This window comes from Alexandromys fortis, unplaced genomic scaffold (assembly GCF_014885135.2).
Source record: "Alexandromys fortis isolate MF-2015 unplaced genomic scaffold, M_Fortis_MF-2015_v1.1 scaffold_14, whole genome shotgun sequence".
In the NCBI taxonomy this organism is placed as follows: Eukaryota; Metazoa; Chordata; class Mammalia; order Rodentia; family Cricetidae; genus Alexandromys; species Alexandromys fortis.
The window spans coordinates 15,494,106-15,513,044 of NW_026067910.1; the positions used below are offsets into that span (position 1 = coordinate 15,494,106).

The following is an 18,939-nucleotide window of genomic DNA, read 5'->3' on the forward strand; positions in this document are numbered from 1 at the left end:
ATTAAGTAAAGAAGTTCCATATAATATCCATATGTAACCAAAGGCTTAATAAACAATTGAGAAATACATGGTAAATGTTAAATAGCTAACCAAATCGGGGTTGGCGGTGCATGCTTGTGATCCCAACACAGAGGGTGCCGAGGCTGAGGGAGTATTGCAAACAGGAGGTCAGCATAGTGACCAGGCTGGGATAAGTGGTAGGATACATCCCCCAAAAACTGAGAGAAAAGAAGGAAAGAGAGGAAGGAACAAAGGAAAATAAAATAAAATATAACCATAACAGCAACGATGTAGCAAGTATATTTTAGAGAGCTATTGGTTTTATGAAGGTCTTTAGCCAACTGAGCAAAAGACACGCATTTCCAGGAGAGAAAGTGGCAAAGGCACTTCAGTAAACAGGGATATAAAGAAAGCACTGGAGAGGAGCCATCTCCTCAGATGCGGAGGGAGGTGAACTATGATATTATCTTCTCTTTATTTATTTTTGCTTCTGCTCTTGCTTTGTTTCTTGCAACTTCAAAGTTCCAACAGATGAGCTAACGAAAAGGCACAGCAAGCTCGAAGGAAAGCTGGTGCCACACTCCCACCACACAGAGTAGGAGATTAAAATTTACACCGAGAAGAAATCCCCAATCACTATATATCACTGGCCCTCACAGCAGCATGGGATAGGCAATATGTCACTTATTAAGCTCAAATGTCAAAGGGACATTGCAATTTAATTTTGGGAGGCTTAAGATACTTTGCTTGACAGAAACTTTGGAAAATATTATTTCAACATCTGAACTTATGGAATGATGAATAATGCATTAGAACAGGGTTTCCCCAACGGCAATGTTGGTGAAAGACTGGGCTGTCTCTGGAGGACTCCACAGAGCTTGCTCTGTCTGCCCAGCCTTCCCACTGGAATACACAGTATAGGGGCCTTTTTAGTAGACTGTCACCATATGGTATTTCCTTTCAACTTCTGGACCATTCTCGCACTTCTCAGGAAATTGAAAGGTTTTAAAAGAAAGTATTAATCGTAATAAGGTGATAATCGTCCCAAAATTGATTGAAAAAATGCATGCTTAAGAGTCACAGGAAATCAGAAACAGGAAAGCTTCTAGCATCAACACAGTGCTCTGAGCCGGAGTGGACTGGAAAACAAGCAAGTCAAAACTACACAGAGAGTAACTTCTGAACTATTAATGGCAGTACAAAATGGGAGGGATGCATTCCACAGAAAGAACCTCAACAGCCTAGGCAAGTTTAAATGGATCAAGAATTTTCAGATAGGGTTCACCATTTGGGTTTTATTTATGGTTTTTAAAAGGTTACTACCATAAAAATCCTCTGAATCACAAATATCAACAAAACTGGGCCAAGACTATCTGGCCTGGATCTACAGACGGACTAAAATTAGTTTTGAGGATGTGACATCAAAGTTTAAGAGGCTAAAACGTACAACATATTCACTTATTACTGATGACAAAGTTCTGTACATTGGGTAGGCACGTCATATGAGGGGACCTTTTTATTTTTAAATGGGGAATGTATATACAAAAACAGTTCACTGAAGTAAAGAATAGTAGGCAAAAATGAGCATTTCCCTATTGGAAATAACTATGAATATAAGTAGTCTCTTCTTATAATGGTCCATCCATTAAGAAAATAGCTTTCAAACTGGCTGTCAAGGAGTAATGTAAGTTGTGATTTACCAGCCGCATATGTAAAGGGGGAACAACCCTAACTCCTGTGTGTTATACGTGCCATGGGCATCCAGCACTATTTCTACAGGAAGAAGTTCCTAATGCCTGCTCTGTAAACTCTACCTATACATATCTTTTTTAATGGATTGAAAAGAAAAATATTTACCAGTAATGGCTGAAGTTTTGTCCTAGGTGAACGATGGCCTGTTTCACAAACGAATTCAGTGAAATTCACCTCAAAAGGAAACACTGGAACCTTACCAACATTTTAGAGTTTTCGTTCCTCAGATAAAATAAGATAGAGGCTAATTTTAATTTATCCGAAAAAACTGCACTAATTAGCGTGACAACTTTCAACTCAAAGCTTACAAAACTGTTATTTGACGGGAAGACAGGAAGGGAATGCATTCTCTCCATGCTAAGCTGAAGTGGAACCAAGAGAAGAACATCCCAGGAAATGCCAATATCTCTCAAGCATTCTAATTAATTACCAATAAGCTGGACTGCGTGTGTGTGTGTGTCTGTGTGTATCTGTGTCTGTTTTCACTCCAGACGGCTCATCTACTGACTAATTTCTGTTACTGTAGGAAACCATGTTAAAGTCACAGCTCAGTGAGACTCTCCCACCAAAGCAACAATGTCGCACTCATTTCAAGACTCACCAATGACCCGGAGGTCTGATATTTAACTCAATGAACGAAGAGAAAAAACATGGTAAATGCATGAAAAATTGCAAACCTTACTTAAACTACCAATGCACGGATACTGTGAAACCTCACCCTATGTGTGTATCAAATGCTAGATCTCACACATCCAGAGCTTGTCCCACATCCACCAGAGAAAACAAACAACAGAAGAGGAAAGGAGATAGAAAGAAAGGGAAGGGGTGAGGGATGTGGGCAAAGTCAGCATAAACCAGCAGTAGAAACAAACACAGGCTTTCTGTCATTTCTGTTGGAAACAACAACATATCAAGTGAAATCTGAAAACAAAAGCCTTCGCAGTCATGACAAGGTGAATGTGAGTGTATTATTTAATTTTGCACAGAGTCTTTTCACAAGTAGACTATCATGAGAAAGTCTAAAAAAACTAAATTTCAAAAATGCACCAACAGACTCTGTGTGATGCTGTTTGTGTTATTTTTGGTTTTTGTCTGTTTGCTTTCCTGACTCCCCCCCCCCCCAAATAAACAACTTAGAGCTAGAAATTAATTTTGGATCTAGTGGCGTATGTAAGTGAAGTACTAAGTTTGATATATTGCATGCCCTGGCCTGAAGAATTGCAACAGCACACTGACCAGGTTGATTTTACTTGCTATGATCAAATATGCAAAACTAGAACAGTCAATAACCAAAAACTAGCTCAAAGCTGGAGCTGTCACAATATGCAAAGCAGCTGAGAAGCCTACACATTGGTTAACGGCATGATTATAAGTGAAACTCACATTAAGGAGACTAATATCCCTCTACGTAGTAAATTTTTGATGTTGGCGGTAAAAAGAAACCTTATATTAGCATATGTATTTTGTTTTTGGACCCCGGAGAACCAGGAGATTTATTTATAAAATCTCTATTCATTTCAATAAATTATGCATGAATTTTAATCAGTTAGCAAATGAACAAGTAATTGTTTTGCAGCAATGCTAATATTCTTCATAACTTAATATGCTCCTAGACCCAGAGGTGTGGTGCAAATAAATCCCAAATGTACACTAGGTATCAAGTGAAGCATGCAATCCTCAAAATACAAGATAAACTTTGCCAACGTTCCCAATTAACTTTCCATTAATGACTTACATTCATTATTCTGGAGCCAAACTATGATGAGAAAATCCCAATTATATATTCAGCCTGCTTTACTTGTTTAATATCTGAAATAATGTTTAAATGTCTTGAAATCAAGAAAGCCACTATGAAAGGAAATTCTCCCTCAATTATTCCTATTATAATTGTTTTTTTTAATGTGTCAGTTATCAAAATCCAGTCAATCAATAAAACTGCAAAACTCAGAAACAGAAGCCAGAAAGCTGGAAAATGTCAGGAACATAGGAAGTGTCAAGGCAAAAGACACTTCTATGTCCATCTTTTGAAATAGGTAAATTAAAAGTTTCATTGTTTTATCTCTTTGTTGGGAGACAGCGCCAAAGGAGCTCTAGGTTAGCACTCCTACCATAGAAACTGCTTCGGCGTCACATTCGTGTCCTCTGACCTCTGTCACAAACCACAGCAAGCTCGATGTATTTAATAAACTCGGCCTCTTAAGAGTCTTTGAAACCCAGAAAACTAAAACTAGTAAAATGCAGGAGAGAAGCAAGGTATCACGAAGGTTCCTGCCTCACAAAGAGTCTAGATAAAACTTGATACTTATTTCTCCCAACTCCTGGGAGCTGCTGGAGGTATGGCCCTTCCAGCACATTCCTGCAGTCGCTGCTGTGCTATGACGTCCTCCTCACTTAAGCTCAAATCTCCCTGTTGCCCACTAGTGCAGACAGTTGGGTTTTCATGAGGAGCCATGTGAAAGATGCCAGGTTATGTGACCATTTCAAATTCTCTAACATGACCACATATAGAAAACACTGCTTTACCACTGTCAAGCCCGACGTGGAGAGAACATAGTAAATCTGGAAGGCATTTTTTCCGTTGACTGCAGACACGGAAAGTGGTTTCCTCCCTCCTGGAAGATTGTTCATGTCTCCTACTTCCAAGTAGCCAAGAAGGCTGCAAACTGGCACTAACGTACGTGAGAAAAATCTTACAGCTATGTTGAAGGCAGTGGAAATATAGGAAGTTACTTAAGCTATATCAATATATTTTACCTATTTAACTGTTTTTCAAAGAAACTAAAATCAGAGCAGATGCTTTTGTTTTGCTTTGTTTTTCAAGACAGGGCTGTCTTGGAACTAGCTCTGTAGACAAGGCTGGCCTCAGATTCACAAAGATATGCCTGCCTCTTTCTCCCAAGTGCTGAGATTAAAGGCATGCACCGCCACCACCAGACAAGAGCAGATAGTTGCTAAGGGACTACTGGTACTATTGCCCTTTACCATATGTAAACTCCCATGACACTCAACATGAGAATATTTACATGGAGACAGACTATTTTTTTTTCAATTTCCTAACATTTGATGAAATGAAATGTTCAGTTCAAAGTCAATTTGATTTTTTCAATTCATTATTTCTTTCTGGAATGTGAATCCACTTCTAATTTTTGCTAAATGATAGATTCACATGTTCGTGTTTGCTCCTGTAGTCTACTGGATGTCTAATCAAGGGGGACACACATCAGAAACTCACAGAAAGAAGAAAGGCCTTGCCATACCACACTTATTAGCTCAGTTGTGACCTCCCTATGGGAGATTTAAATCATTTGTAATTGTTGCTCAACGGGCTAGCAACCCAATGGCACTTGAGTATCTCAAGATCCTTAAAGTAAAATCACAACTTTGAAACACATGCCTTACACCCCCTGAGAAACAGAAGCCAGGTCATTCATAATTAGAATCATGCTCTTCGTACATTAACTATCAAGTATGTGACAATAGAATAACTTACATTGGAAGTATAGAGTATGATGTAAATTGATGCTCACTTAGCAAGGCTTTCGAGTTCCTATTTTATGAGCTTAACCTGGGCATACTTACAAAATACATAATGCTGCCTCATGCTATCTCATAATGCTATTCATTCACTACTTTTCGACACTTGACTTCCCAGGGCTAACATATTCATTAGGCAGTCACAGAATTTCTCTATTTCCTTTTGTCCACTCTCTTCCAATACTTACTAATATGAACGAGGTTGCCAGCAATGTTCACAGATTTCCTTCCACAAAACTTAACTCACCATATTTAACATGTGGAAATTCTTAATCTTAAGTTAAACAAGTTTTATTTGAAAACCCTGTTTAAGCTTCAGCAGTCTAACTGGTGTATATAAGCACTCAAATTATATCAGTCATCTAACTCATATGCTTGACTCACTTGGGCCATGAAGGACCAGAAAGACACAGAACTTAAGTAGGCCAAATCTGAAGGCTCTATGCCATCGAGCACACCTCACTCAAAGAGACCTATTGCAACGGCTGTCATCCCCATGAAAAGTAGATAGCGATTCTGAGCTACAGGTAGAGTATGGCTTCACAGGCACTCAGGTTTTGTCCATTAATAACTTCTGCGAGCCACGAAGCACAAAGGCACGATGTCGAGCAATAAGCAATGACACAGCTGCTTGTGCTGACCTGAATTCCATCACTTACTTCCCCACTTCGACAAAGAGCAGTGGCTACAACTTCAATAGTGCAAGGTTAACCATTTATTTACTCAAACAGGCTAGTTCAGCACCAAGGAGACGGAGAGAAATGAACATTCGTGTATACAGCTTCCACAATCCCAGACAAGTGAACAGGAGGTAATTTCTGGAAAACAATCTTTCAACACACGTAAGAAAGGAAAAATGTCTTGGAAAATAAAAACGAATTCCCTTCTATTATAAAGGAGTTTGGGATGTTTTCTAGAACAACACTTGAACATGAACCACAGTCAATTAACAGTATTACATATGGCTGAAGTACGAGAAACCTTACTATTCTGGCTAGGTCCCTAACAACTTGACAATAGCTGGAATCCTCTAAAAGGAGGAAACCTCAATTGTAAAAATGCCTCCACAAGACCCAGTTGTAGAGCATCTTCTTAAGTAGTGATTGATGGGGCAGGCTCCAGCCCATTGTGGGTGGTACCCCCCCTGGACTGCCGGATCTGGGTTCTGTGAGAAAGTAGGCTGAGCAAGGCACAAGGAGCAAGCAAGCAAGCAAGCAAGCAAGCAGCATTCCTCTGTGGCCTCTGCATCAGCTCCTGACTCCAGGATCCTGAGCTGCTTGAGTTCTTGTTCTGCCTTCCTCCAGTGATGAACAGAGACATGGACGTGAGACAAATGAACCCTTTCCTCCTCAGTTTAGTTCTGATCACGGTGTTTCATCACTGTAATCATAACCCTGAATAAGAAGGTTACTTTTCAAGAACTAGAGATATATTTCAGCGTGTTTACCTAGGGTGCAGGAAGTCCTGGATTAAACCCCAGTGTCACATAAATCCAGGCATGGTGGTGTGTGCACTTAATTACAAAACATGGGGCATGGAGGCAAGAAGACCAAGGGTTCAAAGTTAACCTTAGCTAAATGCTGACTGGGAGCTGAGGCGCGACATCTTTCTCATGCATACACATTCTCAACGGCACACAGATGAAAATGGAGAGAAAGAAAGGTAGAAGTTACTAGCTTTCCTTTTGAAGTAGAACTATTATTCACCTAAGCAGAAAAACTAGTTGGCATCAGAAGAAGGAAATTTTCCAGCATCCAACAGCAGGGAATGTGTTCGGTGAAGCCCACATGGGTTAGCTTTCCCTTTCATTTCTGTAATGCAATTAAGAATTGTACTTGGTCTACAAAATTGCTCTTCCTTGTTTTTTTTTTTTTTTTTCGCAGCAATCCTGCAAAACCTTGAATACCATAGTTACCAGTGATCGTACAGTTAGACAAGACCCGAAGATGATATTTCTAAACTATCTGCGGGGGTTTTACGTGCTCCATGACGACTGTGCACGCTGAACTTCAGTCTAAGAAGGAAGACATGAGGATTTCTGTTGTATTAAGCTTGTTTTCTGAGGCTGAAATTAAGCCCTCAGAAAGGAAGATTTACTACTTCCTACTTTGAACCAACCATAGAGCTGCCCAATTGTTCTGACATTGATACACAGCACCTACAAAATGTTACTATTTAATTAAAGGAGTTAGTTGACTGGAACCAAAGAACACTTTCTCAGCAATTGCTCAGTGACCAAGTGGCAACCCATGATTTATCCAACTTGTAAAAAAAAAAAAAAAAGCCACAACAACAGGCCTAACCATAATACTTCCTTTTTATCTTCAGGTCAAAGATGACCAATTAAAAATTTGGACAGGCTCCAAAACCACAGAGAAACCCTGTCTCGAAAAACCAAAAAAAAAAAAAAAAATTTTTTTTAAAGCTTTCTCTTAGAAAAATTTTTTGTGATATATTTCTTAATGTGAATTATACTATGAATCAGGATAGGTGTAGCATAATTATACTAATACCAGAAAATGTATTTGCATGTGTATAAAATTATTATATATGTGATATAATTATTTATATAATATAATAAGTGTTATACCATAAATTGTAATAAAATATGTTATAATAGATGTAGTAGCATTTAATTATATTTTAATAAGTAAAATATTTAATTAATTAATTAACTTAAAATAAATCTTTCCTGAAGATCAGAGAGTAAAACAACACAACTGGTCAGCATTACAGACCAGGCAGTGGTAACACCCACCTTTAATCCCAGTTGCCACACTAGATTGCTATAGAAACCAGGCAGTGTATGCCTTTAATCCAAGTGATGCAGACCTTATTCCCAGAACTAGAAAGGATTATAAAACAGGAGGAAACAGCTCTCAGGCTCAGGCTCATTGTGAGGTTTCCTGGAGGCAGAAAGACCATTTTCAGACTGAGGTCGAGGTAAGAGCCAGTGGCTGGATGCTTTACTTTTCTGGTCTTCATGCTGAACCCCAATATCTGTCCCTGAGTTTTTATTAATAGTGCATGAATAAGGTATCATATCTTATGATATACTCTAGTATAATGTGGTGATATGTTGTGATATCTCACACATATATCATATACATACAATATCTCACACGTACCTACATATACACATATGTATGTGTGTGTGTAGTTAAGCTGAGAGGGGAATTCTTAGGCTAAATTTCCACTCTCCATATTAAGGCGTGTCTCTCCATCTCATTTCAGTGGGATGTGAAGGGTCTCCATGCTGCTGTGCTCTCATGCAGCCTGACAGTGCTCAAATACAAAGAATCACTTTGGTGATGAAACTGCCAATTTTGCTTATTGGATTTTATATCCTATGTATTACCATGGTGCTTTAGTCACTGCGATTTGAAAACATTGCGCCAATCACTTTAATACCTCCTTGAAATAAAAAGGCGCAGAGCAGTGTGGCCTTTTAGAGATGTCAGCAAAAACTAGAGGCAAAGTTCGCATCTAGGGTATAGGTAAAAATGAGGGAATTGTTGACATACAAAGCTTATTACACTGTGGTAGGAAGATGAATTTGTATCTCATTTTATCAATAAACTACCCCTTTTCCTGTTTACAATCTATGCAATGAATTGGCTCAGGATTTTCAATTATTACAATAATTTAATAGTTTCACTAAACATTTTGCAACGTTGTGATCCACAGGGCAATCAATGACACGTTCTAATAAAATTACAGGGGATTCCGAAGGTGTCACATGGTAATTGATACAGAAGCTGTCTCTTATTGTAGTTTAATTCCTCACATTAGCTTTGTCAGAGCTCAAACTGCTTCCAGCATTTCAAGGGAAGAACATCCAGGTAGTTCCGAGAATAACAATCAACTCGGTAGTAAAAGGAGAAAAGCCATCAAGTCTACACTGAGTTCCCCGTAAGTCTAGAGACATAAACAGGTCACCAGATCACAATCTCATCAGTCACCTTTATGAGGGAGAAGAAGAAAATATACGGTGGGAGGATGGAGGGGAACTGGAACAATTGCAATAAATGTCAGTTTATTGCAGTAGCATGTTCAATACACTGAGAGCACACAGCACAGCCTTTCAGTCCTTTATTCGTCGGGACAAAAGATACGGAGTACAAGAATGTTGTTTATATTCATTTTATATTGATATGTAGTAGAAGACAATGAATGGCTGAATCTAGTAAATTTGTTTTAATTTTTACAATGTTATGATCTCTCTACTGTATTATAAGCAGACATATTTATACCTACATGGACATGTGATGTATATGTGTAAATTCAAGAAAAATATTATTGGGGGATATTCTGAATATTTTACATGTAAAAAAATATATTAAGATATCCCATGCGCTGGAACCTCAAGTTTGTGGGGTTTAAATGAATTCCATATCAAGTGTAACCAAGTACACTGTATGTCAACTTGTTCCTGGGGATAAACACTCTATATGGCGTTAAATCACTGTAATAAAATATGTGTTAAGTATATGTTCATGATAAAATGCATCATTTGTGCTCATTTGGTTAAAAATGAAACATGAGGTATTCATCTAAAGGAGCCTTGCACAGATGGCTTCCACTTCCCCCCTCCCCGACTATAGTGACTGAGATTACCAATGAAATCAGGAGACACTGCAGACAATGGTGACAATTGGTTCCAGAAAGGCACGCAAATTCCAGAATTTACTAGCCCCAGGTCACTAAGATATGTGATCATTAGACTGTTATTTTTACATAACTTAGGCGGGTACAACATAGGTTCTTCATGAAGGAAGAGGGAAAAGTTATTTCTTTCTAATGCAACAAATGGTGGACTTTGTATTTTTATGAAAATAATCCTAATGACAAAATAAAGCCAACTAAACAAGAACATTACCTAAGAGAGGCATGTGCACTGTCTCCCTAAGAGAACAGACTTTATAGAAATACTAGTGACTCTAAGACAGGTAAAAATTTTAAATTATTTTCATTTCAAAAAGCACAAATCAATGTTAGAAAAATTACATGGTGAAATAAACTGTATTGTTGGTTTATTGAGTCCAACGTAATTTTGGAAAAACTTTCAACACATCTACATTTATCACAAATAATGAACAAAAGCAACTGTCAAACATTTTCTCCAGTTGAGAATCCATAATGACAGTAATAGTCATAGTAAAACATAAATGATGCATTCTATTGTTTTTTTTTTTTTCTCTCTCTTTAAGGGTGCTGGATTACCATCAGGAAACAGTGTTTCCCGTGAGAAGAGAATACATCAGCTAGGGTCAGTAACTCAAGGTAAGCTGGTCCTAATGACAGCTGTTTAGGTGTTCGAAGTAACGATCAGAGACGAGATGACAGATTCCTATGCACAAGTGCTTAACATTCCTCAAGAAGGGGGAAACATTTAACAGGAATGGCAATGTGAGTGAGGCTATGGAATGTTTAAGAGACAAAGAGCATCTACTGGAAAGTTCTTTATTCAAAAAGGAGACTGTTCCTATAAGGTACTCAGTTACAGCTCCAGGAACTCTTCAGTTCATTCACATGTAGGACCAGAAATGTGTACATGAGTGTGTCTGTGTGCATGTGCTCGCGCTCGTGTGAGTGTGTGTGTGTGTGTGTGTGTGTGTGCGCGCGCGTGCGCGTACACACACACACACACACACATACACACATGTCATCTCTTCAAAGGATACATGCAGAGTTTCCTTGCAAAATTTGGAGCATGTTGCGTTGACTTTCAACTTAGCAAATTATGAGCTAAACTAGTTTCTTTTCTTTACAGGGACTTAGCCGAGAGCAGGTCATTATAACAACGGAAAACTGATTACCACCATCCTCCAATTCCATGAATACTTTTTTGAAGGCCAAAAACCTATGTTCCTAATGGTCAGGATGCCATCAAAAGTAAAATCACTAGACAGTTGTATAATTAAGTGGAATCAGGAGGTAAGCAGGAATTATTATACAGTATTGGATAAAGTAATAGCTTTGTTGACGTACTAAAGGTGTTTAATCATGTGAAAAGCTACCAGATCGAGGACATTTTACACTAATGTGACAAGTCAGCCAGGCAATGGGCTTTCATTTTTCAGTTCCTTCATAAAACCCCGACATTCACATCGTAACGGGATACCAATATTTAAAGTCCTGAAACACCACAAATAATGGGAAGTACTCTGATCGATATGAGACAAAGAGCTGAGAAAGGAAGCCTGCTGTTTACATAGTGTGAAGAGGAGACTAGAGTGTGTTTCCTTACCATTTTTCTTTTTGCATTTTCATCCAGTGACATTCAGCGGTTTCCATACTATAAGTGAAGGACACCATTCCTGAATCCAAAGTCACATCCAAAAGCACATGTCACTTTAGTGATAAAGATATAAGGAACCACAACTGTCCCAGTTAGGAGATGTTCAAATCATAAGAAAAATGCACTAGGGTGTATGGAGTGTGCTAGATTTTCTGTTTATTCCATTATTAAAAACATAACATAAAAATGAAACAGAGGTATTCAATAGAATCATGACTGGGGAGTGAGAGCACCCCACAAATTCTCATTTAGTACTGCAATTAGGAAGTTGGGGTTGCTCCAAACCTTGAAGTTTCAGTGACCTCAACCCTGCCTCAAGTAGAGCCTAGATGAAAAGAAACTTCTGCTGCAGCTCACAGAAGGCCAGGCATCTCACTTCCTGACTGCTGGAGCCTGGAATACTTCTTGGGGATTAAGACTAAGTATGTTACATTTACAATTAACTGGAAAACCTATCAGAGCCTAAGTGTCAGGAATGTACACACATAGGTTGCCAGATGTTTCTGATATGCAGGAGTCTAAATTATTTTAAGCTGTTCATTCTAAGATGTCCCAGAACAGGGCCAAAGTGTCAATGGCACAGAAAAAGCATCCCCTGGGGACTTCCAAATTCTGCAACACAGAAATTGTGCACAATGTAGAATGAGTAGATTATCCCAGCCATGTTTGTGACATTTTAATGTAAACCATTAGGTAGAGTGTAACATGAAGTCTGCCAAAGGGTAATACACTATGATACTGGGAGTATATAATATTGTTTTTAAAAAGAAACAACAAACAAGAGAGTCTGAGATTTGTATTTCAAATGACCACACTTTGTTGAGCACAGCCAACGAGGGAGGTTTTCTTTTATAGAGACAGAGCTTCTCTGTGTAACATCCTTGGCTGTCCTGGAGCTGGCTCTGTAGACCAGGCTGACCTTGAACTTAGATCCACCTGCCTCTTCCTCCTAGGTGCTGAGATTAAAGCTGTGCACCACCACTGCCCAGTATAAGGACTTTTTCAGCATTAATATTAAATTAAGTTTAAAAAATTAGGAATAAGTTGGAGAGATACTCTTATCTAGTAAGTAATATAACTTCAGATAAGAAGTTGTTCTCCGCCAACAAGGAAGTTCTAAAATAAAAGAATTCCATCAGGAGAAATAACCCCCAGTCCATAATTTTCATAAACTGATTTCAAGTTACTTTCTTCCTAGACTATAGCAGAGACCACAGGGCTTCCTGGAATCTAAGCCAAGTGCACACAGATGTACAAGAGTACATGCGAGTATGCATGGGTATATGAGGACGTGTTTGTGTTTCTTTTAGTTCACCAGGATCTGGGTAAATGGTGAGGAGGTCACTACAGTCACTAAAACGCCTGCCACTTGATTTAGAGAAAATAAGACAAAAATGCCTGTTCCTTTATGGAGATTAAGGGAGGCAAAAGTGGTAGATCTGAGTTCTAACGCTACTTGGGAGGGCAATACAAGATTACGAACAATATCCCGATAGAGTTTAATAAAGCTGTATAATAAAAACCAGAGCAATTGAATTGTGGGGGAAGATAATAAAAAGGTTCATTCACCATTCACATTTATTAAATCTTGCTATCAGAAGTGATATCTTAATACCTCCCCATGAGTTCAGAGAAGTCTTGTCGAATTTTATGTATCCATGATGAAAATAAAGCAATAGCTGTGCTAAGACCTGGGACACAGCATGGGCCTGGGCCCTTAGGCCCATGAACCAAGGCTGTTTGTCAGATTCAGGTTTCTTAAGGATCAAGAATATTAATGTTTTGTTACTGAACGAAAGGAGAGGAGGGGAGGGGAGGGGAGGGGAGGACAGGACAGGACAGGACAGGACAGGACAGGACAGGACAGGACAGGACCCTGGGGACATACCTCATTGATTGACAGGTCATTTCAATAAAAAAGTCAAAGTTCCACGATTCACTAATTCAGTCCCAAACAGATCCCCTTAGATGAGAATAAATAAGGAAGAAAACAGATTATTAAATATGTTTTGAACATTATTGAAGGAAAGCCAAGTGGGGTGGGGTGGGATGGGGTGGGGATCACAGAAGATAACAGAGTAACAGAAAATATAACACACTACAGTGTTGAAGATGAACTGACCCAGAACTACATATGCAACTACTACTGTCTATTTGTTTTATCTGTTCAGTTGGGAACAACCACAATGATAATACATGTTAATGTATGTTATCACTTCTTAAAAGCATCAAATTTCATCAATGAATAAATCTATACGTGTGCATGCATGCCTGTGGATACAAGTAATCAGCACTGGCTGACTTCCCCGTTGCCTCTACCTGAACTTTTGACACGATATCTTTCCACTGAACCTGGAATTTGAGCTACAGTGACAGGTCAGGAAACCCTGAGGACTCTTTTGTCCGTTTCCCCAGGACAGGGATTACAGGTAGACAGTGCCTGCCATGCTCAGGTTTTACATGGGAATGGAGATCAGGTCCTCTTGCTTGGACAGAGAGCCTTTTCCACACTGGGTCACTTGCCCAGATCCAAGACCGTTTTGATGTTCATAACAAAGGATGGTTTGCTATTTAAAGGAAATTAAAGAAAGGGCGAAATGGGATAAAAAGCATGGTAGTGTTGAAAATCAGTTCTATTAAAGTGGATACACTGAAGTTTCTTTTTTTTTTTCTAAGAACCACAGTAAACACAATGCCAGCAACAGTGCACACTTCCATCGCTCAGTGGAAAGGGATGTGCTGAAAATGATAAAGGGATTCATCAAAAACAGTTTCAATGTATCCTTCCCTGACCCAAAGCCATCTGATCAAGGTGCTGCTAACAGGAAAACACTCTATTTTCACTCTTAAAGCAAGAGCGTCAGCATTAGCTGTTTGTACTCATTGGAATTAACAAGATACTTTTAAAATACATGGATTTTTTTTTCTATTTTGTAAATCTATGACCAAGTCTACAAGCACTGTAAGACCAGCTCCATAGAACACTGGAGGCTCAGAAGGATGAAAGGTCACTGATAGATGGCCCAGTGCATTTTTATGAGATAAATTCAATTATAATCGCTGCAACTATTCCAGCCACAACTTAGACATAGAATCCAATTATCCATTTCATTTTCATTTATACCTCATGGACTCGATCATTTATCATCTTTCATGATAATGATCAGAAGACACAAGGAAAGTGATTTCTGGAGGTAACAAATTACCTACCATATTAGCATAGCTTACAAGTTCCTGTCAACATCCACTATGCAGAAATATGAGGTAATTAAATTTACAATGTGCAGGAGTGTTTGATATGCTGCTGGCTTCCTTCACAGCTGCCAAAAAGCCGGGTTGCTAAATGCAGCCAACCTGTTTGGTTGCAAATCAGGAATCGTTATGACCCAGGACTCCAACAGGTACAGTCTGCTGGGCTAAAGTTGCTGAGATGTATCTTTCATCATTTGGTATTATTACTTCTTGCCACCAAACCTATCCATCATGACTGCGTAGACAGGTTGGAATGATAGTCCTGGACCCTCACGTTACTGCTCCTTGAACTCTGTCTCATCCATCTTCTCCGTCATTCCTGATTCACCGCTAAGTATCCTCTTATGGCTGCAAAACCAAGTGTGAACCAGTAATGCCTTTAACCTCGAGTGCCTCTCTAACAGTAATTGATTTCTCTTTATCAAGGAGCCACTGTTCAGAACAGACCACTCATGGCTGCTGATGCCGAAAGACGGTTTGTGAAAGGACTGGTGCACAGGATCCCAACAGTTCTTGGGAGATGCACTTCCTCTGTTAGGCTTCAGCATACCTTAGCTTCTCCATGTGAATATTTACCCACCACATCTGAAAACAGAGGCACAAAGGCCGCAAATGCATTCTCTCTCTCTTCCTCTCGCTCACGCTCCCTCTTTCTCCGTGTAAGACATGCACTGTTCCAATCAGAAATTTATCACTGCTTCAAATATGCTTGAAAAACATTGAAAATTTTAAATAACTTAATATTTTGAAAAGGCAAACCATGTTTAACAGCAAGAGAATCAAAAAAAGCCAAATGTAAAGTGATATTCATCAACACAGGGATAAACTTCCCTATAAACCGAACCCTCGCCCATTCTTTCTTTCTCCCTTCACAAACTGCAAGAACCTTCAAAAACGATACCAGTAAAATAGTGGATGGTGTACAATAAACTGTCCTGGACGAAAGTTCTTAATTCAGCTCCACCTGAATGTTGTTATAAAAGTTTAATAAATCAAAATGATCAAAATGTTCCCAGTGGCAGGTGGGGATTCGGTTTCCAATTCAAATTCTCTTTAATATATGGCTTCCCTGACACCTCGCATTTCTGCCATCCATACACTGAATTCCAAACACTCTGCTTTTCATCATTACTGTGCATCAAGCAGCCTGGTCATGGTAACTGCTTTCCAGCAATCCTGCACAAAACACAGAAATGTCAAGCCGAGTGGGAGTTTTAGCACAGGAAAATTATGACAGGTGGAAACTCTTTATCTGCCCATAAGTAAGTATTTTCAAACCACCTGCTGAACTGAATGACATTCTTCGAGGATACGGAAATGCTTTAGGCCAAAAGTCCTAGAAGGAAAATCTCACTACACATCCAGACCTTCAAAAAAAATAAATAAATAAAAACTGCTAGACGAGAAAGCAACATATTGTTATCAGCTGCAATCAAATTCTTAAGAGCAGACAAAAAGGTGAACTTTCTACAGAATGCACCTCATTTCTGTGCAATAAAAAGTTTTATTTTTTTTAAATCAGTGAAAAGATTTTACTTAACATTTCTCCCCCTGTTTTTCTTTGATAAGGAATCTACATAACCCTGGCTAGCATGAGACTCACTATACAGACCAGGCTGTTTTTAAACTTTTGATGATCATCCAATCCGTCCAGAATGTGCTAGGATTACAGGCATAAGTCGAACAGGCAGCCTTTAATTCGGCCAGAAGTCCATTCGGAAGGCTGAGGAACACAAACTTAAACATTACTTGCCTGTGTTCGAATATGCATTTGTTGGTGATAAAGATATTCTAAGCATCACCGTGTCCTTTACTTACAAAATTCCATTTGACTAAATATATGTGCACTTACCATAAGGTCTCACAACGTAAAATTTTCTAATAACAGAAGTTAAAACAAAGAATTTTATTCAGCATGCAGTGTAAATTCACTTTGTATGATTCTCATTCAATAACTTGTAGTCAGTCTGAGCATAACTCACACAGCCCAATACTTTGAACCTGATGTGTTCCTTGCATCCGAAGTTAGAAGTTTACAATGAAAACCGTCATCTACTTGCTGAAATAAGCCCTTGGACAAGTCTTCTGAATTAATGTCCACAACACCAGATCTCAACTGGAATCTTGGGCTATCCATCTGAATCTCTTTTGACACTACACCATGTGACCAATATATCTGCCGTAAGTAGGCAGCAGTGCCCCATTCTCACTATACCACTCCTTCCACGATGACTCTTTCACCACTTCAAGCCCTGGGAACTCTCAGCCTGCTGAACTCAGTCCCTGAAAGTCCATCATGCTAAAAACCATACTCCATCCTAGTCTCCCTTAAGACAGATACAAACACACAACACCCCATTTTGGCCTCTCAGAATTCAAGGCCAAATAGCAAATATATGTTTTTGGTTTTCACATTCTACCTCTGGAAGGCTTATAGCACAACTTTGGGTGCACCTTCAGTTTCTTCCCTAGAAATTTATCTTTATTACAGCTCATGCTTCATGCTCATCCACAAGAAATGTGTGTTCCATGGCTTCTCTTCTTGGCACATCTAGTTATTCTAGCTGTTAAACCTACCAGTGCTCAGGAGGATCCTCAATGGGCCGCCCTGACTCTAAAGGCTCAATCAATGACATTCTTTTGTTCCTGAGGGAGGGAAAAATCATACAGTAGAAGTAAAGAGACAGTAGGAAATGCTGTGTGAGAATGAATGAGGACTGGGCACCCAGAGCCGACTTAATAAAATACAGATTATATGGAAATTATCATATAATACATACTATTTCTTTGGTGTTGTGGTTTCAAGAATTCAAAGAATATAAGACTGTTCTAAACTAATGTACCAAGAATTGTCATCAAATAAAGATTTTTTTCTCATAACTAAACAACTTTAGAGGGAAAATATGTAATTAATTAATTCTATTTCATATGGGAAAATCGTGACTGTTTGGATGTCAGGAACATGAACAAATAATTACAAATCTGAATGAAATAAGACCATGAGAGAAGAGCTGTATTTGAGGGAGATGGAAAGAGGAGAGAGAACTAAGGATGGACGGACTGGGGAAAAGACTCTATCAATAGCAGATTTATGAGAGAGGAAAGTATGCCCCTATTGATTAAGGACTTTGGGGGCAGGAAAGGAATTTCCAGCTGTATTTAGGGGGGGAAAGCATTTGGTGTTTTTGCTTGGCAAACAAAGGACTGTGGCCAGGATTTCTTTTTTAACTTAATGTGAAGAGAAGTCACTTTAAGAAGTGGCAGGTCACATGAGGAATCGCCTGTATGTATCTGAAGATGACAGAAACTGCCAGGGGACAAGTGGAGAAATTAGATAGAAACGGTGGGCACAGGTCCATCCTAGCAAACACAGAGGTAATCATTGTGCCCTCCTCATTATTTTAATATGATCACAGATTCTGTGCTCTTCTATTTACATTTCTGGTAGATCTCATGTTCCAAACCATGCAACACAGTAAGAAAACAACCAAATGTTTGCTCTTTTAGTTTAAGGCTCAGAAAGTAAAACTTGGTGTGCATTAAGTGTTGTTGCAAATTATGCCCCCAAGTTAAAGATAATCATCTCCCTATACTGCTCAAGAGAAGAGAACACATTTACAAGCCATACTTTTTCTAAAAGACACATCCCAGAGTGAAGATAATGCTGCAAAGAAAGAGGATACTACAGATCTAAGAGTGGTGGCCATTGTCATCTTTGTCCTTCCATTTACCCTTACAAGAGTCTCAAATTTGAGTGTTTAATCCTGAAAGGGTAAAGCTGTTCCTTTTCCTAAAACTTCCTAACTCTGATGTAAACAAAAGCCCTGCTGAGATCTACCAGAAATGTAAATGTTTATCTACATTAGCGACTGCAGCCTATCTTTCAATTGTTGCTCAACTGAACATTTCCTAGAAAAGACAAAAACCCGCCTATCCTAACTCAGAAAGAAAGTGGGTTTCTATGGTATAATGATAACCAAACAGGTTAGGATAGACATGTTAACCATAATATTCAAGTGCATGTTTACTTGGTTCTCATGGTTAGGTTTCTAAGAGTTCTGAATGTGTTTCTGTTTTCTGGGTCTTTAGTCTTAATAAAA

General features: G+C 38.8%; 1 protein-coding gene across 2 annotated transcripts in view; it reads right to left on the bottom strand.

Annotated features, from left to right (window-relative positions):
• The window catches only part of Ptprk (protein tyrosine phosphatase receptor type K), a 519,914-nt gene that overhangs the window by 215,881 nt on the left and 285,094 nt on the right, over nt 1-18,939 (bottom strand). The window lies entirely within an intron of this gene.